Genomic DNA, 25,995 nt, shown 5'->3' with positions numbered 1-25,995 from the left:
AGCAAAACCAGCAGCTGAGCTCATACAGTGAGCTAGAGTATTCTTTTTAAAAATCAATTTTTAATGAGCTAAATACGTAAGTAATTAAAACATTTCACACAAGGTTAAAAATCCCTTTAACCACTGTGATGGTTAAGGTTGTGTTGTCAGCTTGGCTGGGCCATGCATGATTCTCAGTGGTTTGAGGGCTATGACATAGTTTTGCAGCTATGTAATGATGTGGTCATCTCCATAATGAGATCTGATATAATGTAATCACCTCCATGATGAGATCTTCTGTGAGCAACCAATCAGCTGAAAGGGAGTTTCCTTGGAGCTGTGGCCTGCATCCAATATATGTGGACTTTGGCAAAGCTTGCAGGCTTTTGGCTCTGGATCCTGCATCTGACCTCTGGTTCTTGGGACATGAGCTAGCAGCTTGCCTGCCGATCTTCGAGTTCATCAGCCACTACAGACTGAGCCAGAGGACTATTGTCTGAACTGCCGATTTGGGGTTCTCCAGAACTTGCAGCTACATGAGTCAGGAGAAGTCTCCAGCCTGATCCACAGACTTGGGACTTTTCAGCCTCTACAACTGCATGAGCCATTTCCTTGATATAAATCTGTCTCTCTCTCTATATATATATATATATACTTTTCAGTGGTATTGCTTCTCTAGAGAACCCAGCCTAAGACATTTGGTACCGAGAGCAGTTTTAGAGAAACAAAGTTGTATGGATGAGTTTTCTAAATTGGTTCTCAAGTCTGTTCAGTCTTAAAGATGTTGATGACTCAGCTTCCAGTAGTAAAGAGGGCACTGCTAATCCATGGTATAAGGTGGCAATATAAATATGTAAAATATCACCACCTATAGATCAAGTATTGGTGAGAGGAGAGGCTCTGGGTGATCACGTGTTTGATATCTTTCTACAATTTTGTCAAAATGAGAAGTATAAGTAAGCTGTTAGTTGGTCCTACTTTCGCTAGACTAAGAGATGAAAGAAAGAGATGAGCTCAGGGCTTCAGAGTCACAGCTCAAGTGACTCATAAAAGACCTTAAACTTTCCACTTGTGCCTTGAAATAAAGTCTTATTTATTGTGGGAACAGAACTGATATTGCCTAAAACCAAACCCAGAATCTTATCATAAGACTGGCTGAATTATAACGCCAATTGAATTCCCAACCTCTAATGGTGTCTGAAGTTGAAGTGAGGGCATTGATTGGGAAGAAATGGGATCCTGAAACTTGGGATAAGAACATATGGGTAGATAATCAGGAAGCTGGGGACCCTATGCCCCTAAATTCTGTTGAATCACTCCCGCCAACAGAATTGGCATGCTCACTCCCATCTGAAGAGATTACTCCATCTTTGTCTGCTAAGCCACCCTCCCCAGTAAAACCATTAGCCTCTCTACCTCCATCTGATGAGATTAACCCAGCTGTGTCTGAAGAGCCTTTGTCTGAGTCATCCCCTGGGAAGGCATCTGGGTCATTGCCGGGGGCATCCCCTGAGGCAGATGCCTTACAAGACAATGTTGAACGTTCTCAGAACACATTCCCATCACTCATTTTTGCTTCTAGACCTATAACTTGACTGAAATCTCAGTGAGCCCCAAAAGGTGAAGTACAAAGCATAACCCAGGAGGAAGTACACCACACTCCAAAAGAACTGGTTGAGTTTTCTAATATGTACAAATAGAAACCTGAGGGATATATGTGGAATGGCTAATAAGTGTGTTTGATAATGGTGAAAGGAACATAAATTGGATCAGTCTGAGTTTATTGATAGGAGCCCACTAAGCACAGATTCTTCATTCAATATTTCAGCTTGAGAGGTTAGGAAAGAATCTAATAGTTTATTTGGTTGATTCACTGAAGCATGGGTTATATGGTGGCCTACACTAAATCAAGTTGAAGTACCAGATCTGCCTTGATCTACTGCAGAAGAAGGAATCCAAAGGATTAGGGAAATTGGCTTGTTAGAGTGGATTTTTCAGGTTAGACCCACAGACCCACACATGCAGTGCCCAGAAGACACACCTTTTACCACAACAAACCAAAACTCATTGCTATTGAGTCGATTCTGACTCATAGCAACCCTATAGGCCAGGGTAGAACTGCCCTATAGGGTTTCTAAGGAGTGGCTGTTGGATTTGAACTGCTGATCTTTTGGTTAGCAGCTGAGCTCTTAACTGCTGTGCCACCGGGGCTCTGATGAGGAACAAATATGTGAAGAGATTACCAGCATCCTTGAAGACTGCTGTGATTGCTATTTTATGTAAATCAGATTTGACAGTGGGAACTGCCCTAACTGAATTAGGACAACTAACTACAATGGGACTGATTGAACTCTGGTGGTAGAGGCCAAGTGGCAGTACTCAGTTGACAAAGTGGGTGTGGTTACCATAATGGACAGCAAAGTCAAAGCAGGAATCAAAATAGTCTGACTCACATGGACTTATGATGTCGGCTACTCAGTCATGGTGTCCCTAGGAGTGAAATACGTAGGAAATCTACTATAAATATTTACTTAATCTGCACAAGCAGAAGAATTCTAGGTCAAGTGAACGGTAGTCTAACTCAAATCGCCAGACTAGAGAGTCATGGCCTCTCATTCAATCCCCAGACTTGGGCCTGTTTACAGACCCACATCCCTTTAAGAAGGACTCCACAACACTGCCAAAAATTTATACTGTTAATCTTTCTCCCAGCCCTACCCAAAGGGATCAACAGCCTTTTACAAAAGTGACTGTTCACTGGGCAAAAGGAAATAATCAGACTTTTAGGGAATTACTAGATACTGGCTCTGAACTGATACTAATTCCAGGAGACCCAAAACATCACTGTGACCCACCAGTCAGAGTGGGAGCATGTGGAGGTCAGGTCGATAATGGAGTCTTAGCTCAGTTTTGGCTCACAGTGGGTCCCGTGTGTCACTAAACCCATCCTGTAGGGATTTCCCCAGTTCCAGAATGCATAATTGGAATAGATTACTCAGCAACTGGCAAAACCCCTATGTTGTATTCCTGACAAGTGGAATAAGGGCTATTATGATAGGAAAAGCCAAGTAGAAGCCATTAGAACTGCCCCCTACCTAGGAAAATAGTAAACCAAAAGCAATACCACATTCCTGGAGGGATTGCAGAGTTAGTGCCACCATCAAGGGCTTGAAGGATGCAGGGATGGTGATTCCTACGACATCCCCATTCAACTTGCCTATTTGACCTGTGCAAAAAACAGATGGATATTGGAGAATGACAGTGGTTTTATCGAAAACTTAACCAGGTGGTGACTCCATTTGCAGCTGCTGTTGCAGATGTAGTTTCATTGCTTGAGCAAATTAATACATCTCTTCGTACCTGGTATGCAGCTCTTGATCTGGCTAATGCCTTTTTCTCCATACCTGTTTTGAAGGACCACCAGAAGCAGTTCGCCTTCAGCTGGCAAGTCCCGCAATACACTTTTACTGTCTTACATCAGGGGTATACCAACTCCCCAGCCCTATGTCATAATTTGGTCCACAGGGACCTTGATCACCTTTCTCTTCCACAAGACATCACACTGGTCCATTACATTGATGACATTATGCTGATTGGACCTAGGAAGGAAGAAGTGTCAATGACTCTGGACTTACTGGTAAAACATTTGCATGCCAGAGGGTGGGAAATTAATCTGACAAAAATTCAGGCACCTTCCACCTCAGTGAAATTTCTAGGGGTTCAGTGGTGTGGGGTACATCGAGGTATTCATTCTAAAGTGAAGGATAAGTTTTTGCATCCAGCACCTAGCACAACTAAAAAGGAAGCACAATGCCTGGTGGGACCCTTTCAATTTTGGAGGCAACATATCCCTCATTTGGGTGTGCTACTCCTGCCTGTTTATCAAGTGACTCGTAAAGTTGCTAGTTTTGAGTGGGACCCAGAAAAAGAGAAGACTCTGCAACAGGTTCAGTCTGCCGTGCAAGAGGCTCTGCCACTTGGGCCATATGATCCGGCTGATCCAATGGTGCTTGAAGTGTCCATGGCAGATAGATGCTATTTGGAGTCTTTGGCAGGCCCCTATTGATGAATAACAGCGCAGAGTCTTAAGATTTTGGAGCAAAGACCTGCCATCCTCTGCAGATAACTACTCTGTTTTTGAGAAACAGCTTTTAGCTTGCTTCTGGGCCTTAGAAGAGATGAAATGCTTAACCATGGGCCACCAAGTCACCATGTGGCCTGAGCTGCCTATCATGAACTGGGTGTTGTCTGACCCATAAAGTCATAAATTTGTATGTGCGCAGCAGTATTCCATAATTAAATGGAAGTGATATATACGAGATTGGGCCTGAGCAGGATCTGAAGGCACAAGTAAGATGCATGAGGAGGTGGCCCAAATGCCCATAATCTCCACTCCTGTCACATTACCTTCCGTCTCCCAGTCTGCACCTTTGGCCTCCTGGGGAGTTCCTTATAACCAGTTGACTGAGGAAGAGAAAACTCATGCCTGGTTTACAGATGGTTCTGTGCAATATGCAGACACCATTTGAAAGTGGACGGTGGCAGCACTACAGCCCCTTTCTGGGACATCCCTGAAGGACAAGGTGAAGGGAGATCCTCCAAATGGGCAGAACTTCAAGCAGTGCATCTGCTTGTTCACTTTGCTTGGAAGGAGAAATGGCCAAATGTGCAATTGTATACTGACTCATGGGCTGTGGCCAACGGTTTGGCTGGATGGTCAGGGACTTGGAAGGAATATGATTGGAAAATTGGAGACAAAGTGGTATGGGGAAGAGGTACATGGATGGACGTCTCTGAATGGGCCAAAGAAGTGAAGATATTTATGTCTCATGTGAATGCTCACCAAAGGGTGACCTTGGCAGAGGAGGATTTTAACAATCATGTGGAATGAACGCTGCGTTCTGTGGAAACCTGTCATCCTCTTTCCCCAGCCACTCCCATCATTGCCCATGGGCTCATGAACAAAGTGGCTATGGTGGCATGGGTGGAGGTTATGCATGGGCTCATCCACTCACCAAGGCTGACTTGGCTACAGTCATTGCCAAGTGCTGAATATGGCAGCAGCAGTGAACAACACTGAATCCCAATATGGCACCATTCCTTGAGGTGATCAGCCAGCAACCTGGTTGGTGGCAGGTTGATTACATTGGACTACTTCTATCCTGGTAAGGATAGCATTTTGTTCTTACTGGAATAGACACCTATTCTGGATACAGATTTGCCTTCCCTGTATTCAATGCTTCTGCCAAAGCTACCATCCCTGGACTTATAGAATGCCTTATTCACCATCATGGTATCACACACTTCATTGCCTCAGATCACAGGACTCACTTCACAGCAAATGAAGTGCAGCAATGGGACCATGCTCATAGAATTCACTGGTCTTACCATGTTCCCCATCATCCAGAAGCAGCTGGCCTGATAGAATGATGGAATGGCCTTTTAAAGACACAATTATGGGACCAGCTAGGTGGCAATGTCTTGCAGTGTTGGGATAGTGTTCTCCAGGAGGCTGTATATGCTGTAAACCAGCGTCCAATATATTGTGCTGTTTCTCCCATAGCCAGGATTCATGGATCCAGGAATCAAGGGGTGGAAGTGGGAGTGGCACCACTCACTATTACCTCTAGTGGTCCACTCAAAAAATGTTTGCTTCCTGTCCCCATGACCCTATGCTCTACAGGTCTAGAGACACAACACTGATTCCATTGAACCGAAAGTCAAAAATGCCTCCTGGCCACTTTGGGCTCCTCATGCCTCTGGATCAATAGGCGAAGAAGGGAGTTACTGTATTGGCTGGTGTTATTGAGCCTGATTACCAAAAGGAAATCAAATTGATATTATGTAATGGAGGTAAAGAAGAGTATGTCTGGAATATAGGGGATCCCTTAGGGTGTCTCTTAGTACTATCATGCTCTGTAATTAAAGTCAATGGAGAACAACAGCAACCCAATTCTGACATAACTAGTAATGGCCCAGACCCTCCAGGAATGAAGGTTTGGGTCACCCCTCCAGGCAAAGAACCATCATCAGCTGAGTTGCTTCCTGAGGGTAAAGGGAATACAGAATGGGTGGTGGAATAAGGTAGTTCTAAATACCAGTTATGACCATGTGCTCAGTTGCAGAAACAAGGATGGTAATTGTTACTGAATATTTCTTCCTTGTATATGTGCATCAAATATTTTTGTTTTCTACACTTATTAAATATAAGATGTAAACATACCTAGTGCATTTTTGGTTGTACACATTTTAGTTGTGCCATGTTAGGAGCAAGTATGGCTGTATAATTGCCTTTATTTACAGATTGTGTATGGTTTAGGGAGATATGTGTGGGTGCAAGTTGATAAGGGGTGGGCTGTGATGGTTAAGGTTGTGTGTCAACTTGGCTGCTGGGCCATGATTCTCAGTGGTTTGGGAGCTATGATGTAGTTTGGCAGCTAGGTAATGATGTAATCACCTCCGTGATGAGATCTTCTTTGAGGAGCCAATCAGTTGAAAGAGAGTTTCCTTAGGGGTGCATCCTGCATCCAATATATGTGGACTTTCTGACAAAGCTCACAGGCTTTTGTCAATCTGGATCCTGCATCTGACCTCTGATTCTTGGGACATGATCTAGCAGCTTACCAGCTGATCTTGGGATTCATCAGCCTCCACAGCCTATGAGCCAGAGGCCTGCTGTCTGACCTGCCAATTTTGGGTTTGCCAGCCCCTGCAGCTACGTGAGTCAGGAGAAGCCTTCAGCCTGACCCATGGACTTGGGACTCTCCAGCCTCTACAACCACATGAGCTATTTTCTCAATATAAATTTCTCTCTCTACATATGTATGTATATATACACCCTTCACTGGTTTTGCTTCTCTAGAGAACCTAGCCTAAGACAACTACCCTTTGTAATCTTAGTTACTTCTCATTTTTCCAGGTCTTTTAAAACTATGTATCTAGATGCACAATCTACACACAAATGTAAATGTATTATACATTAATTGTAATCCTAAAAACCTAATAGAGACTCTAAAAGATTAATGGAGGAAGCATATGAAGAAAATCCACAAAACAATAAATACAAATGGACAATAAATGCAAAAAAATCAACCTTTTTAAATCAAAGAAACGTAAATTAAAATAAGTTACCATTTGGGGCATCAAATTCTAAAGGATGTATTATACTGGTGCTGGCAAGGGCTCAATGAAATCAGTACTCTCATGAAACACTGATGAAATAGAAAATTGATATACCTTTCTTACAAGGCAGTTTCACAACAGGCATCAAGGAACTGAACAAATATTTATATCTCAGACCCAGTAATTTCATTCTATTGGAGACCTTTTGTGGCACAAACAATTAAGTGATCGACTACCAGCCCAAAGGCTGGCAGTTCGAACTCACCCACAGGCATCTCAGAAGACAGGCCTGGTGATCTGTTTCCAAAAGGTCTCAGAAACTCCTGTGAAGCAGTTGTACTGTGAGCACATGGTGTCGCCATGAATTGGAATTGACTCAATGACAACTAATAACAATTTCATTCAAAGTATTTGCTAACCAAAAAAAATCAAAATAAAACAAACCTTTGAGTCAATTCTGACTAATGGCAAAACTCATCTGTTACAGAGTATAATTGCTCCGTAAGATTTTGTTTGTTTGTTTTGTTTTTGTTGTTAAGAATATACACAGCAAAACGTACACCAATGCAACAGTTTGTACATGTACCATTTAGTGACATTGATTACATTCTTTGAGTTGTGCAACAATTCTCACTTTCTTTTTTTGAGTTGTTCCTCCCCAGTTAACATAAATTCACTGCCCCCTAAGGTTCCTATCTAATCTTTCAAGTTGCTGTTGTCAATTTGATCCAATATAGTTCTTAAAAGAGCATAATGCTCAAGGCAGATTTTTTTTACTAATTAAGCTAAACTATTTGGTTTAAAGAAGATTTCAGGGGATATTTGTGGTTTAAGGTTTAAAGATTTCAGGTTTAAAGATGATCTCGGGGTAATAGTTTTAGGGATTCATCCAACCTTCATGGCTCTAGTAAATCTGGAGTCCATGAAAATTTGAAATTCTGTTCTACATTTCCCCCTTTTAATCAGGATTCTTCTATAGAATCTTTGATCAAATGTTCCATGATGATAGCCAGGCACCATCCAGTTCTTCCGGTTTCATGGCAGAAGAGGCAGTTGTTCATGGAGGTAATTAGCCACACATTCCGTATCCTCCTTCTAATCATAATGCTCTTTCTTCCTCTGCTGCTGTAGGTGAATAGAGACCAATTGTTGTGCTTTAGATGGCCACCGCCAGCTTTTAAGACCCAAGGCACTATGCAATGAACTAGGAGGTAGAAACAAAGCACTAAACAAGTTATTAGGCCAGTTAACTGGGAAGTCCCATGAAACCTTCAAACCAAGAAATCAAACCCCATGAGAATTTTTGTTGTACATAAGCAAGCAGCCTCAGCAATTACTCTTTTTGTTGTTGTTGTAAATATGTCTATCATACAACTTTTACCAATTTAACTTTCTATAGGTGTACAGCTTATTGACAGAAATTACAATAATCGACTGTGCAACCCTACCCTTAATCAATGTGATTTTTCCAACACCACTACTCATTTCCCTTTTTCTCTCACCCCTGCTAACCACTAATAAACTTTATTCTCTATACATTTGCCTTTTCTTGTCTTTTTATGTAAGCAAGTTCATACAATATTTGTCCTTTTGTGATTGACATTTCACTCAGCATAACGTCTTCAAGGTCCATACATATTGTAGCATGTATCAAGACTTCATTTCTCCTACAGGTTGAGTAGTATTTCCGTTGTAAGCATATACCACAATTGGTTTATCCATTCACCCATTGATGGGTATTTCAGTTGTTTATACCTTATGGCTATTGTGAATAGTACTGCAGTGAACATTGGTGTATAAGTGTCTGTTTGAGTTTCTATTTTCAAGTTTTTTGAGTACATACCTAGGAGTGGAATTGCTGGTTCATATGATAGTTCTATTTTTAGTCTTTTGAGGAACCGCCACATTGTTTTCCACAATGGCCGTACCGTTTTGCGTTCCCACCAGCAATGGGTAAGTGTTCCAATTTCCGCACATCCTCTCCAACATTTGTTATTTTCTGTTTTTGTTTGTTTGTTTTTATGTTAGCCATCTTAGTGGGAGTACAATAGTATCTCATTGTGGTTTTGATTTGTATCTCTCTGAAAGCTAATGACACTGAGCATCTCTTCATGTGTTTAGTAGCTATTTGAATGTCCTCTTTGGTGAAATGTCTGTTTGAGTCTTTTGCCCATTTTATGATTGAGTTGTCTTTTTTTGTTAAGTTGTTGGTTTTATATTATTTTGGTTATTAGATTCTTGTTGGATATATGGTTTCTGAAGATATTCTTCCAGTCAGTAGCTTGTCTTTTCACTTTTATGATAAAGTCTTTTGATGAACAAAGTTTGAATTTTTAGGAGGTCCCATTTATATATTTTGTCTTTTGCTGTCTATGCTTTTATTATTATATTAGATTGTCAAAAGCTAGGGCTGACAGCATTGCCCCTGCTTTTTCTTCTAAGAATTTTATTCCTTTAGTTTGCACATTTAGGTTCTTAATTCATTTTGAATTGGTTTTTGTGTATGGTGTGAAGCATGGATCCTGTTTCATTTTTCTCTGCATGTAGAAATCCAATTTTCCCAGCATCGTTTATTGAAGAGATTCTTTTTTCCCCATTGAATGGACTTAAAATCCTTGTCAAATATCAGTTGACTATAGATGTGTAGCTTTATTTCTGGACTGTCAATTCTATTCTATTGGTCTATGTGTCTATTTTTATACCAGTACAAGACTGTTTTGATTACTGTAGCTGTATATCATGTTTTAAAATCAGGAAGTATGATTTTGTTCTTCTCTTTCAACATTGGCTAAGCAATTCGGGGCCTCTTACGATTTCTTATAAAGTTGAGGATCGGTTTTTCTATTTCTGTTAAGAAAGCTGTTGGAATTTTGATTGAGATTGTGTTGAATCTATACACTGCTTTGGGTGGTATTGGCATTTTAACAATATGAAGTCTTCCAATCCATGGGCATGGAAATCTTTCCATTTATTTAAGTCTTCCTTAATCTCTTTCAGCAGTGTTTTATAGTTTCACTATATAAATCCCCAGTGAAGCCATCTGATCCAGGACATTTTTTGTTGGGAGGTTTTTTTAATGTTCTTTTAAAAAATTTATTTAAATACTCATTCAAAAATTTATACACATATTGTTTTTTGACATTAGTTGCAATCCCCACAATGTGACAGCACACTCCCCCTTTCCACCCCAGGTTCCCTGTATCCAGTTGACCAGTTCCTGTCCCTCCTTGCCTTCTCATCCTACTTTTGGACAGGAAGGGTCCATTTGGTCTCATATAGCTGATTGAACTAAGAAGAACATTCCTCACATGTATTATTTTTTGTTTTATAGTCCTGGTCTAATCTTTGTGTGAAGAGTAGGCTTCAGGAATGATTTCAGTTCTGGGTTAACAGTGCGTGCAGGGGCCATAGTTTTGGAGTTTCCTCCGGCCTCTGTCAGACCATTAAGTCTGGTCTTTTTACGTGAATTTGAGTTCTGCACCACAATTTTCTCCTACTCTGTCCGGTACTCTCTGTTGTGTTACCTGTCAGGGCAGTCAGTGGTGGTAGCCAGGCACAATCTAGTTCTTCTGGTCTCAGGCTGGTGGAGTCTCTGGTTCGTTTGGTCCTTTAGTCCTCTGTGCTGGTATTTTCCTTGTGTCTTTAGTTTTCTTCGTTCTGCTTTACTCTGAGTGGGATGGGACCAGTGGATGCATCTTAGATTGCTGCTCGCAAGATTTTAAGACCCCAGACGCCACTCACCAAAGTGAGATGTAGAACATTTTCTTTATAAACTGTGTTATGCCAGTTGACCTAGATGTCTCCTGAAACTATGATTCCCAGGCCCCAATCCCAGCTACTCTGTCCCTCAAAGTGTTTGGATGTGTGCAGGAAACTACTTAGCTTTTGCTTTGGTCCAGTTGTGCTGACTTCCCTGTATAGTGTGTTGTCCTTCTCTTCACCAAAATCGATCCTTGTCTACTATCTAGTTAGTGATTTCCCCTCCTTCCCCTCCTTCCTTGTAATGTTGGGAGGTTTTTGATCATGAATTTGATCTCTTCACTTGTTATAGACCTGTTGAGACTTTCCTTTTCCTCTCGAGTCAGTTTGAGTAGGTTGTGCACTTCTAAGAATTTGTCCATTTCATCTAGGTTATCTAGTTTGTTGCCATGCTGTTGTTCATAATATTCTGTCGTAATTCTCTTTATTTCTATTGGGTCAGTTGTAATGTTCCCTCTTTTGTTTTTTAATTTGGTTATTTGCATCTTTTCTTTTCTTTGTTAGTCTATCTAGCTAAAGGTTTGTTAACTTTATTGATCTTTTCAAAGAACCAACTTCTGGTTTTATTGATTCTCACTATTGTTTTTATGTTTTCAATTTTATTTATTTCTGCTCTGATCTTTGTTATTACCTTTCTTCTGGTAGGTTTAGGCTTAGTTTACCTTTCTCTTTCTAGTTCCTGGAGTTGTCAAGTTAGGCTGTTGATTTGAAATCTTTCTTCCTTCTTCATATAGGCATTTATTGTTATGTTTCCCTGTAAGTACTGCCTTCGCTGCATCCCATAAATTTTGGTATGTTGTGCTTTCATTTTCATTTGACTCTAGAAAATTTGTGATTTCTCTTTTGATTTCTTCCTTGACCCATTGGTAGGTTAATAGACTGTTATTTAATTTCCATATGTTTGTGTAGTTTCCAGGTTTTTAATCTGTTATTGATTTCTAGCTTTACTCTATTGTGGTCAGAGAAAATACATAGTCTTGATTTCAATCTTTCTAAATTTATCAAGACTTTCTTCATGACCTAACATGTGGTCTATCCTAGAGAATGATCCATGTGCCCTGGAGTAGAATGTATATTGTGCTGTTTTCAGGTGGAGTGTTTAATATATATGTCTGTTAAGTCTAGTTGGTTTATAGTGTCATTCAAGTCCTCTGTTTTCTTGTTGATCTTCTTTCTAGATGTTCTATCCAATATTGAGAGTGGTGGATTGAAGTCTCCAACTATTATTGTAGTACTATCTATTTCTTCCTTCAATTCTATCAGTATTTGCTTTATATGTTTAGGTGCCCCAATGTTGGGTGCATATCTATTTTTTATTGTTAAAACTTCTTGATGAATTGACCCTTTTATCACTATATAATGTTCATCTTTATCTCTTCTAACAGATTTTGTCTTAAAGTCTACTTTGTCTCATATTAAGATTGCCACCACAGCTCTCTTTTGGTTATTATTTGCATGGAATTTTTGTTTCCATTCTTTCACTTTAAACCAATTTGTGCCCGTGGTCTTAAGGTATGTCTCTTGTAAACAGCATATAGCTGGATCATGTTTTTTTGTTTTTTGTTTTTTAAATGCATTCTGTCACTCTCTGCCTTTTTATTGGACTATTTACACCGTTTACATTCACTGTAATTACTGATAAGAAGTGACTTACTTCTGCCATTCTGTTATTTCTTTTCGTATGTCTTAAGCCTTCTTTGTGTTTTTCCTTTATTACTGCTTGCTTTTGTGTCTTGTTGGTTCATTGTAGTGGGCCTCTTTGGTTCCCGTCTCCATTCCTTTTATATATATTTTTTCTTAGTGGTTACCTTGAATATTACATTTAACAGCTTGTATTTGTAACATTCTAGGGTAAGCTAGTATGAACTTAACTTCAGTCACATACAAGAAATTCTATATACCATTTCTCTTCCCTTCTCACTTTGTTGTTATCACTAATTATGTCTTCATATTTCGTATGCCCTGTAACATAATTTTCCCCTAGTTTTTTATATACTTGTTATTAACAAATATGAAGGACAAAACATTTAGAATTATCAAGCATGAATGTATTATTATTAGCCCTTATACTTGTCCACACATTTTTTTTTATTAGGGAAATTTCTATTTATGTATGGCTTTGAATTAATTTCTAGTGTCTTTTCCTTTCCAGTCACAGAATTCTCATTAATATTTTTTGTACGGCAGGTATGGTGGATATGAACTATCTCAGCTTTGTTTGTCTGGGAATATTTTAACTTCACATTCTTGAAGGACAGTTTCACTGAATATAGTATTCTTGGTTGAAAATTTTTTTTCCTTCAGCATTTAAAAAAAATTTATTGTTCTTTAGGTGAAAATACAGCAAAATTTAGTTTCTAATTCAAAAATTTATACACAAATTATTTTGTGACATTGGTTGCAATCCCTGCAATGTGTTAGCACTCTACCCCTTTCTACTCTGGTTTCCCTGTGTCCATTCATCCAGTTTTCCTGTCCTTTCCTGCCTTCACATCTTGCTTTTGGGCAGGAGTTGCCCATTTGGTCTCATATACTTGATTGAACTAAGAAGTATGATCCTCACATGTGTTATTGTTTGTTTTATAGGCCTGTATAATCTTTGGCTGAAAAGCAGGCTTCAGGAGTGGCTTCAGTTCTGAGTTATGTCTGGGGACCATAGCCTCAGGGGTTTCTCCAGTCTCTGTCAGACCAGTAAATCTGATCTTATTTAGTGTGTGTGTGAATTTGAATTTTGTCTTACATTTTTCTCCCACTCTGTCAGGACCCTCTTTTGTAATCCCTATCAGAGCAGTCAGTGATGGTAGCTGGGCACCATCTAGTTCTTCAGGGCTCAGGCTGGAGGAGGCTGTGGTTCACATGCTCCATTAATCTTTTGGACTAATATTTTCCTTGTGTCTTTTGTTTTCCTCATTAACCTTTGCTTTGGATGGGATGGGATCAATAGATGCATTTTAGATGGCCACTCGTGAGCTTTTACAACACCAGATGCTACTCACCAAAGTAGGATGTAGAACATTTTCTTTATGAACTATTGTCCTAGTTATCTAGTGCTGCTATAACAGAAATACCACAAGCGGGTAGCTTTAACATAGAGAAATTTATTTTCTCACAGTCTAGGAGGCTAGAAGTCCAAATTCAGAATGTCAGCTCCAGGAGAAAGTTCTCTCTCTCTGTCAGCTCTGGAGGAGGGTCCTTGTCATCAACATTCCCCTGGACTAGGAGCTTCTTTGCTCAGGGTCCCTGGGACCAAAGGATGTGCTCTGCTCCCAGTGCTTCTTTCTTGGTTGTATGAGGGCCACCTGTCCCTCTGCTCACTTCTCTCTTTTATGTCTCAAAAGAGATTGGCCTAGTACAAAATCTAATCTTGTAGATTGAGTCTTGTGTCATTAACACAACCGCCGCTAATCCCATCTCATTAACATCATAGATAGGATTCACAACACGTAGGAAAATCACATCAGATGACAAAATGGTGGACAATCTCACAATACTGGTAATCATGGCCTAGCCAAATTGACAGATATTTTGGGGGGACACAATTCAGTCCATAACAACTATGTTATGCCATTTGACCTACATGTATCCCAAGACCATGGTCCCCAGCCCTCAGCCTCAGCAACTCAGTCACCCAAGGGGTTTGGATGTGTCAAAGAAACGTCTATGACTTTTCCTTGGTCAAGTTGTGCTAGCTTCTCCTATATTGTGTATTGTCTTTCTCCTCACCAAAGTTGACATTTGTCTACTCTCTAGTCAGTGATTTCCCCTCCACATCCCTTCCCTCCCTCATAACAGTCAAAGTTGTTTTTTTTTTTTCTGTGTGTAAACCTTTTTTTTTTTTTTTTTCAGTTTTTTTAATAGTGGTCTCATACAATAGTTGTCTTTTTGTGATTGGCATATTTCACTCAGGATAATGTGTTCCAGATTCATCTATGTTGTGAGATGTTTTATGGATTCATCATTGTTCTTTATTGTTGGATAGTATTTCCTTGTGTGTATGTATCATAATTTGTTTATCCATTCATCTGTTGATGGGCACTTAGGTTGTTTCCATGTTTTTGCTGTTGTGAATAATGCTGTAATGAACATCAATGTACATATGTTTATTCGTGTGACAACTCTTATTTCTCTAGGGTATATTCCCAGGAGTGGGATTGCTGGTATTTCTATTTCTAGCTTTTTGAGGAGACACCATATCATTTTCCATAGTGGTTGTACCATTTCACCTTCCTACTAGCAGTGCATAAGAGTTCCAATCTCCCTGAAACCTCTCCACATTTGTTACTTTCTGTTTTTTTGATTCGTGCCAGTAATATTGGCGTGAGATGGTATCTCATTGTAGTTTTGATCTGCATTTCTCTAATGGCTAATGATCGTGAATATTTCCTCATGTGTGTGGTAGCCACCTGAATGTCTTCTTTGCTGAAGTGTCTGTTCATATATCTTTGTCATTTTTTTAATTGTGCTAGTCCTCTTTTTGTTGTTGAGGTGTTGAAGTATTCTGTAGATTTTAGACATTACATCCTTGTTGGATATGTTGTAGCCAAAATTTTTTCCCAGTCTGTAGGTTGTCTTTTTACTCTTTTGGTAAGGTCTTTGGATGAACATAACTGTTTAATATTTAGGAGCTCCCAGTTATCAAGCTTATCTTCTGGTGTTTCTGCATGGTTAGTTATGGTTTGTATTGTATTTATGCCATGTATTAGGGCCTGTAACATTGTCCCTATTTTTGATTCCATGATCTTTATAATTTTAGGTTTTATATTTAAGTCTTTATCCATTTTGAGTTAGTTTTTCTGAATGATATGAGGTGTGGGTCTTGTTTCATTTTGTTACAGACAGACATCCAGGTATGCAAGCATCATTTGTTAAACAGATTGTCTTTTCCCCATTTAATAGACTTTAGCCCTTTGTCAAGTATTAGCTACCTGTAGGTGAATGGACTTATGTCTGGGTTCTCAATTCTGTAACATTGGTCTATGTGTCTGTTGTTGTACAGTACCAGGCTGTTTTGACTACCGTGGTTGTATAGTAAGCTCTAACATGGGGTAGTGTCAGGCCTCCCACTTTGCTCTTCTTCTTCAGTAATGCTTTACTTATCCAGGGCCTCTTCTCTTTCCTTATAAATTTAGTGATTAGTTTCTCCATCTCATTAAAGAATGCTGTTGGAATTTTGATCAGGATTACATTATATCTGTAGATTGCTTTGGGTAGTATTGACATTTTCTCCATGTTGAGTCTTCCTATCCATGAGCATGGTATGTTTTTCCATTTATGTAGTTTTGTTTTGGTTTCTTGCAGTAGTGTTTTGTAGTTTTCTTTGTATAGGTCTTTTACATCCCTGGTTTGATTTATCCCTGAGTATTTTATCTTTTGAGGGGTTATTGTAATGGTATTGATTTTCTGATTTCCTTTTTGAAGTTCTCCTTGTTGATGTAGAGGAAACCAAGTTATTTTTTGTATGTTAATTTTGTATCCTGCTATCTTGCTGAAATCTTCTGTTAGTTCCAATAGCTTTCTTGTGGATTCTTTGGTGTTTTCTGTGTATAAAATCATATCATCTGTGAATAGGGATAATTTTACTTCTTCCATTCCAATTTGGGTGTCCCCTATTTCTTTTTCTTGCCTTATTGTTTTAGCTAGAACTTCCACCATGACATTGAATAAGAGTGGTGATAAAGGGCCTCCTTGTCTGGTTCCTATTCTCAAAGGGAATGCTTCCAGTCTCTGTCCATTTAGAATGATGTTGATTTTCTTTCTTTTTCTTTTTTTTTTGTATAAATGCCCTTAATTATGTCTAGGAATTACCATTCTATTCCTATTTTGTTAAGGGATTTTACCAAGAATGGGTGTTAAACTTTTGTCAAATGCCTTTTCTGCCTTGATAGAGATGATCATGTGATTCTTTTGTTTTATTAATTTGGTAGTTTATGTTGATTGATTTTCTAATGTTGAACATCCTTGCATACCTGGTGTGAATCCCACTTGGTCATGATGTATTACTTTTTTTGATACACTTTTGAATTCTATTGGCCAGAATTTTGTTGAGAATTGTGTCTATATTCATGAGGGATATTTGTCTGTAGTTATCTTTTTTTTTTTTTTGTGGTGTCTTTTCCTGGTTTTGTCATCATGGTTATGCTGGCTTCATAGAATGAACTTGGGAGTATTCCTTTCTTTTCTATGCTCTGAAATAGTTTAAGTAGTATTGGTGTGAGCTCTTCTCTGGATATTTGGTAGAATTCTCCAGTGAAGCCATGTGGGCTGAGGCTTTTTTGTTGTTGTTGGGAGTTTTTGTTTTTTTGCTTTAATCTCTTCAATTTCTCCTCTAGTTGTGGGTCTGTTTAGTTTTTCTTCCTCAGTTTGTGTTAGTTTAGGTAGGTAGTGTGTTTCTAAAAATTTGTCCATTTCCTCTAGTTTTTCAAATTTGTTGGAGTACAATTTTTCATAATATTCTGTTATGAGTGTTTTTATTTCAGTTGATTCTGTTATGATATCACCCATCTAATTTCTTATTCGAGTTATTTACTTTCTCTCCTGCTTTTCTGTCGTCAGTTTGTCAATTTTCTTCATTCTTTCAAAGAACAAACTTTTGGTCTTTTTTATTCTTTCTATTGATTTTCTGTTTTCTATTTCATTTATTTCTGCTCTACTCTATTATTTCCTTTCTTCTGGTGACTGTGGGCTTCTTTTGCTGCTCTCTTTTTATTTGTTCAAGTTGTAGGGTTAATATTTTTATTTTGGCCCTTTCTTCTTTTTTTGATGTGTGCTTTTATTGCTATAAATTGACCTCTATGAACTGCTTTTGCTGTATCCCAAAGGGTTTAGTAAGATATGTTTTCATTGATTCTATGATTTTTTTTTATTCCATCCTTGATTTTTTCTATTACCCAGTGTTTTTTAAGCAAAGTATTGTTCAGTTTCCATGTTTTGTTTTGTTTTGTTCTTACTATTCCTGTTATTGGTTTCTACTTGTATGGCATTGTGATTAGAGAAAATTCTTTGTATTATTTCAATGTTTTGGACTTTGTTGAACCTTGTTTTGTGGCCTAAATTGTGGTCTATTCTAGAGGATGTTCTATGTGCATTGGAAAACAGTGTATGCTTTGCTGCTGTTGAGTGGAGTGTTCTGTATATGTCTATGAGGTTGAGTTATTTGATTGTAGCATTTAGATCTTCTGTATCCTTATTGAGATTCTTTCTAGATGTTCTGTCCTTCAATGAAAGTGCTGTATTGATGTCTCCTACTATTATTGTGGAACTGTCTATTTCTCTTTTCATGCTGTTTTATGTATTTTGGAGCCCTGTCATTGGATGCATATATATTCATTATGGTTATGTCTTCCCTTTTTATTGACACTTTAATCATTATATAATGTCCTTCTTTATTCTTAGGGTGGATTTTGCTTTAAAGTCTATTTTATCAGAGATTAATAATATCAATTCTACTCTTTTGTGGTTATTGTTAGCTTGTTATATTTTTTCCATCCTTTGAGTTTTAGTTTGCTTATGTCTTTTTGTCTAAGTTATGTCTCTTGTAGACAACATATAGATGGATTGTGTTTTTTATCCATTCCACCACTCTGTATTTACTGGTGTATTCAAGCCATTTACATCCAGCATAATTATTGATATTTGAGTATGAGTTACTGCTGTCATTTTGTTTTACTTTTTTTTTTTTTTTTGCAGTGTCGACAATTTCTTTGTTCTGTTTAATTTTCTGTGCTGAGTTCTTTTTGTTTATGGATTTTCCTTTCATTTCTTTTGCTATTGTTAATTTTTTGTTTGCTGTGTCTTTATGTTTTTCTTCTTTTTATTTTGATGGGTAGATTTGTTAGCTTCCTTTGTGGTTACCTTGAAATTTACCTCTATTTTCCTAAGCCTAAACCAGCCTTTTATTTTTGATAGTGCTTTGACTTCTTCTCCATATGGAAGATCTATAACTGCACCATTTGCTCCCTCTTTTCTCTCTTGATGCTGTCATCGTTTACATATTGACATTTCTGGTTCCCTATTTTCAGTCTTTAGATTTGTTTTATTTTTGAGAATTCTTTCTCTCCTGTGTCTTAATCTCACATTATTGTCTGATGTTGTTAGATATCTAACCAGAGGACGCCTGTTAATATTTCTTTTAAGTTTTGTTTGATTTTTACAAATTCCCTTAATTTCTGTTTATTTGGAAATGTCCTAATTGCTTTTTTTAAAAATTTATTTATTAATTCTATTGATGTCTTTTATTTGTAAAGGGATGAAACTAACATTTTTTGAGTGTATACTATGTGCCCAGCACTGTGCTATATGCTTTACATACATTATCTCATTTAATCCTCACAACAACCTATGAGGATAGATGAGACATGAGAAAACTGGGCTTAGGCACTTTTGGTATCTTTTTTTTTTTTTTTTTTTTTGGTGCTCTAGGTGAAAGTTTGTAACTCAAGTTAATTTTTCATACAAAAATTTATACACATATTGTTATGTGACATTAGTTCCAATCCCCACAATGTGATAGCACACTCTCCCTTTCCACCCTGGGTTTCTTGTGTCCATTCAACCAGTTCCTGTCCCCTCCTGCCTTCTCATCCTGCCTCTGGACAGGAGCTGCCCATTTGGTCTCATGTATCTGACTGAACTAAGAAGCACACTCCTCACGAGTATTATTTCTTATTTTGTAGTCCAGTCTAATCTTTGTCTGAAGACTAGGCTTCAGGAATAGTTTGATTTCTGGGTTAATAGAGCATTCAGGGGACATAGTTTCAGGGGTTCCTCCAGTCTCTGTCAGACCATGAAGACTAGTCTTTTTACGTGAATTTGAGTTCTGCTCCACACTTTTCTCCAGCTCTGTCTGGCACTCTCTGTTGTGTTCCCTGTCAGGGTGGTCATTGACAGTAGCTGGGCACCATCTAGTTCTTCTGGTCTCAGGCTGGTGGAGTCTCTGGTTTATGTGGATCTTTTGTCTCTTGGGCTAATATTTTCCTTGTGCCTTTGGTGTTCTTCATTCTCCTTTGTTCCAGGTGGGTTGAGACCAATTGATGCATCTTAGATGGCCAGTCACAAGCTTTTAAGACCTCAGATGCTACTCACCAAAGTGGCAGAACATTTTCTTATAAACTTTATTTTGCCAATTGACATAGATGTCCCCCAAAACTGTGGTTTCCAGCTACTCTGTCCCTCAAAGCATTTGGATGTGTTCAGGAAACTTCTTAGCTTTTGCTTTTGTCCATCTGTGCTGACTTCCCCTGTATTGTGTGCTGTCCTTCCCTTCACCAAAGATTATCTTTGTTTACTATCTAGCTAGTGAATTCCTCTCCTGCTAACCAACAAAGAATGCTTTCTTCTATGTTTAAACCTTTTCTTGCGTTCTCATAATAGTGGTCTCATACAATATTTGTCCTTTTGCAACTGACTAATTTCACTCAACATAATGCCCTCCAGATTCATCCATGTTGTGAGATCTTTCACAGATTCATCTTTGTTCTTTATCATTACGTAGTATTCCATTGTGTGTATGTACCATAAGTTGCTTACCTAATTCATCTATTGATATGTGCACGTAGGTTGTTTCCATCTTTTTGCTATTGTAAACAATGCTGCAATGAACATGGGTGTGTATATATCTATTCATGTGACAGCTCTTATTTCTCTAGGATATATTCCAAGGGGTTGGATTGCTGGATTGTATGGTACTTCTATTTCTAGCTTTTTAAGGAAGCACCAAATCATTTTTCAAAGTGGCTGTACTATTTTACATTCCCCCAGCAGTGCATAAGTGTTCCAGTCTTTCCACAACCTCTCCAACATTTATTATTTTGTGTTTTTTGGATTAATGCCAGCCTTGTTGAGGTAAGATGGTATCTCATTGTAGTTTTGATTTACCTTTCTTTAATGCAAATGTCCTAATTTCAAAGTTGGATTTGAGAGACAATTTTGCTGGCTATGTAATTCTTGGCTGGCAATTTTTTCATTCAAGATTTTATATCTGTCATTCCTTTATCTTCTTGCCTGCATAGTTTCTCTGGGTAATCAGAGTTTTGTCTTAGTGGTTCTCCTTTGTAGATGACTTTTTCGTTTTTCCCTAGTTGCTCTCTCTTTGTCTTTGGTTTTGTCAAGTTTGATTATGATATGTCTTAGTGAATTTCTTTTGGGTTCTATCCTGTATGATGCTCATTGAGCTTCTTGGATGGATATCTTCTTGTCTTTCATGATATTAGGGAAGTTTTCTTGCAACAAATCATCAAGAATTCTCTCTGTATTTTCCATTGTCCTGCCTTGTTCTGGAACTACGATCACACATAAGTTTTTCCTCTTGATAGTGTCCCATATAGTTCTTAGGCTTTCTTCATTTTTCTTCATTCTTTTTTCTGATTTTTCCTCAAACACGTTGATGTCAATGGATTTGTCTTCAATTTTACTAATTCTGTCTTCCATTGTCTCAATTCTGCTCCTATGCCCTTCTATTGAGTTGTCTAATTCTGAAATTTTGTTAATCTTTTGGGTTTCTAGTTGCTGTTTTTGTATAGCTTATTTATTCTGTCATTGTGTTCTCGTATTGTTTTCCTGAATTCTATTGCTTTGTCTGTGGTTTCTTTGATCTCTTGGAGAGCTGTTTATTAGTCTTTAGATTTCTTTATCAGGTAGTTCCATTGCCTTATCTTCCTCCAGAAGATTTTCTGGTTCTTTTTTTTTAATCTCTTGCTGGAGCCACCTTGTGCTGCTTCTTTATGTGATTGTCTTTTGTCTCTGAGGCATCAAGAAATTATTATATTTAATTATTTATTGTACGTTTGCTGAGTCCTAGATTTTTGTTTTGTTTTGATACATTCAAGTAGGCGAGTGTGCTACTCTGGTAATTAGTCTTGCTGCATTGAAGCTTTCACTTCCTGTCTCCAGGTGACTAGAGCAGTGACTGGGTGTTCGAGCATGGGTCCCTGTTTACTGTCTTGTAGGGCTGCTGAGGATGTAGGTAGCATTTTTGGTGAGGTGATATATCTGTCCTGCTGGTCACCTGGTCATGGGTGCAGGCAGTGTTCTCCCTGGTCGTTAGGTTGGGTTTGTGTGTGCACTTTGCTGCTTGCTGGTTGGTCACTGGGTGGATAGTGCAGAGACTCTCACCAACAGTCCTGGGTGGGAAGGGCTGCATGAGGGTGTTTGGAGTGGGCACAAGTCTCCAGCTGTAGGGAGTGATGTGGAGGGTGAGGCAGGGGGATGTTGCCTGCCCATGGGTGTCTGGTTGTAGGGCATGCCTCTGTCTGCTAGAGCGCATCATGATGGAGGTTGTGCTGCTGGTCCTTAGGCACCCAGTGTCATTGGCTGGAGGGATTGGGGGACAGCATTGGTCCTCAGGCCCCCGGTATGGGCAGCTTGATACAGTGGGCAGCACCACCAGCTTTCAGGCCCCCATCATGGGTGGTTGAGCTCCTGTCTTAGTGGGCAAGGTGGTGAATGCCACTGGGCTGCAATTGCAGGCAGGGAGGGGTGAGGTGGGTGAGTACCCTGCAGGCCCTTGGACCTCCGGCATGGGGGGCTGAGTTGTGCATGATGAGAGGGGTGCAGTTAACTTTCGAAGAGCATGAAGCACTCTGACCTGGCAATGGCTGTGAGTGCAGAGTAGCTCCTGCTTGTCTGCACAAGATGGAGTGGGTTTTGGCTGGGAGTGCTGCTTTCTTTGCTCAATATTGTCACACTGTGCATGCTCAGCCAGCAGGGTGCTGGCACATGTAACTGGAGGGGGCAGAAGGCATTGCAAGTTCTCGGACCCCCTGCACCATTGTCTGGGGGAAGGGCTGAGTGCCTCTGGACCAGGTTGAGAGCTCCCGGCTTAGAGGGTGGGGCAGTGTGGAATGTCACATGTCTGTAGCTGCAAGTGGGGAAAGGGAATGTGTGAAGAGGGTGGGAATGCCCCCCCCCCAGACCTGTGGACCTCTTCTATGCGTGGCTGGTGTGCACATGGTGTGTAGGATGCTTGCACTTAACTTTTGCAGGACTGGAAGCCCTCCTGTCTGACCCCTGACTTGTGCTCTGAGTTGCTCCTGCTTAGCTGCAGCAGGTAAAGTAGGCTTCACCTGGGAATGCTGCCCACCTTGTCCCAATAGGGCCATGCTATGTCAGCTTGGCAAGCAAGGCACTGGCATGAGTGATTGGAGGGGGTAGAAGTCATAGTAAATCTGTAGACACTGGTGCTAGTGGCTGGGTGAAGGGGTGGGTGCCTCCAGACTGGGGCCATGAGCCCCTAGCTTAGGGGGCATGGCAGTGTTCAATGCCACTGAACTGGAGTCGTGAGAGGGGAGATGGGATGGATAAGGAGGGTGAGAATGCCCCTCAGGCACATGGAGCTCTGAAACGGGGGGCTGGGTTGCACATGGTGGGTTGGGTGCATGCATTTAAATTTCACAGGGATGGAAGCATTCCTGGCTTGCTCTGGAGGTGTGTGTAGAGTCGCTCCTGCTTAGCTGCATCAAGTAGGGTGGGTTTTGACTGGGAATGCTCTTTGTTTGTCTCACTATGTCTGTGCTGTGCAGGTTTAGTTAGCTGATCACTGGCAATCTGTGCTTCTTCATTGCCACTGTTTTTGAATTCTCTCTCTTTCCACTGTCACTCAGTCCAATTCTTCAGCCTTGTCTTTGATGCTTAGGGTTCTTACATTGTCATATACATATCTGATTCCTTGTTTTATCAATCCTTTTTGTAAGAGGGAGGACACAAAGTGTCTGACTACTCTGCCATCTTGGACCCACCCAGTGCTTTAAGTATATCATTCCATTGCCTTCTGGCCTCCAATGTGTCTGAGGAGAAATCACACTTACTCTTATTGGGAATCTTTGTATGTGAGTGTTTTCTTCTCTCTCACTGCTTTCAGTATTCTCTCTTTATCTTTATTTTTTGAGAGCCTGACTATGATATGTAAAAAAAATGTTTACAAAACTAGTTAGGTGGCCTTGCCACATTTGGAGTAAGCAGAGAACTCTTAAACAGGACAGAAAAAGATGCTAAGCACTATTTTAAAAAATTGCTACATTGGAAAACATTGAAAAGAAGAACTTGTCCTTATAAAAAGACAAAATAATGAAGAGAGAATGCAATACAGAGTGGGGAAAGATATTTTCCAGTACTAATCTCCAACAAAGGGCTTCTACCCAGTATATATTAAAAACACCCATAGATCTGTAAGAAATGTCAAAGAAAAAATTTTAAAATAAAAAAATTTTGAACATAAATCTCACAGAAGAGGATATCCAAGGGATCAATAAACATACGTAGATGCTTACAGCCTTGGCTCCAGGGAAATGTAAATCAAGTGCAATAAGGTACTGCAACACACCCACCAGGATGGTTAAAATGAAAAACACAGAAAGTAACACAAAAATGTTGCAAGTATGTGGAGTAACTGGAACCCTCATACACTGTTGGTAGGATTGTAAATGGGTGCTATCACTCTGGAAAGGTGCTTGGCGATTTCTATTAAAGATGAAAGTATATACATCCTATGACCTGACAACTCCAGTACTAGGTATATAAAACAAACCAGTAATCAAACCATTGCCATCGAGTCAATTCTGACCCATAGTGACAGAGTAAAACTACTGCATAAGGTTACCTAGGATCAGCTAGTGCATTCAAACTGCTGACCTTTTTGTTGACAGCTGAACTCTTAATCACTAAGCCACCAGGGCTCCACTAGGTATATAGTCAACAGAAATACTTAAGTACATTCACCAAAAGACAGGTATTAGAATACTCATAGCAGTACTGCCCAAATGCCCTCAACAGTATTATGAATAAATAAATTGTGGCATATTCAGAGTGGAATTTAGGCAACAAGAATGATCCACAACATGGATAAATCTCACGGACATAATCTTGAGTGCAAGAACCCAGTATCAAAATAGTACATACTGTATGATTCTATTTACATAAAGTGTAAAAACAGGCAAAACTAATCTACGGTGAGTAGTGATTGAAAGGGGACAAAGTGGGGTTTCCTGTGCTGCTGTTAACATTGTTCCATGATCTGAGTGAAGGCCCATGCATGTTTTTAGACTGAGGAAATTCACAGCACTCCCTTTTATAGTTAATGAGTCCCTGGATGGCACAACTGGCTAAGAGCTCAGCTACTCTAACTGAAAGGGTGGAGGTTCGAGTCCACCCAAAGGTGCCTTGGAAAAAAGGCCTGGCAATCTATTCCTGAAATATCAGGTCATTGGAAACCCTTTGGAGCACAGTCCTTACACACATGAGTCACAATCTACTTGAAGTAACTTTTTTTTTTTTTTGTGGTTACTAAGTCATGGGCTTCAAAATCTTGAAAGGGGGTTAGTCTTATTTCTCACATTACCTTTTCTCAGTCAACTTACAGAAGTATTTAACTTCCACTGAGATGGATTGAGTCAGAATCAACTGAGGGCAATGGGTTCTTGAGATAGGTTGGAGCCCTGGTGGCACAGTAGTTAAGAGCTTGGCTGTTAACCAAAAGGTCAGCAGTTTGAATCCACCAGTCGCTCTTTGGAAACCCTGTGGGACAGTTCTACTCTGTCCTATAGGGTTGCTATGAGTCAGAATCGACTCAGTGGCAACAGGTTTGTTTTTTTTTTTTTTTTTTTGATGTAGATTACTTGATTGAATTCTACATTTCTCTGGCTTTTAAGATATGTACTGGTATTTTCTGTCTAAATCCAAAGACCTTTAAATTTGACGGGATCCTCTGATGCAAATGTGTTTTCTATATACTGATACAGAACTTCGTACTTTATGAGATTTTACATTTTCCCCTACATTTTTAGTACCCTACAGCCTTCTGTCTTTAAAGGTTAAAAAACTGAATTTGGAAAGCTTAAGGGTTTTGCCCAGCTGTGGTGACAACTTACAATGTCATCCTACTAAATTTATGACCAAGTCTATGTTGTAAATAATTTTGTTCAAAATAAGTTTTATTAGCTAAACATTGTAATGCAAAGTGTTTTTAAAATTAAGTTCTTTTGATTTTTTAAGAATAATATATAATGGTTGTGACTCAAGCTTAAATACAGACCCGGATTCAAATCCAAGTTCTGTTACTGAAGAGCTATATAGCTGGGGCTCTTCTTTTTCTTACATTTTAGTAAGATTTATTTGTTAAACTGGGATAATATCATTTTATTTTGT

Source organism: Trichechus manatus, unplaced genomic scaffold, assembly GCF_000243295.1.
Source record: "Trichechus manatus latirostris isolate Lorelei unplaced genomic scaffold, TriManLat1.0 scaffold00205, whole genome shotgun sequence".
NCBI classification, from domain to species: domain Eukaryota; kingdom Metazoa; phylum Chordata; class Mammalia; order Sirenia; family Trichechidae; genus Trichechus; species Trichechus manatus.
Note: the sequence above shows the minus strand (reverse complement) of the source record.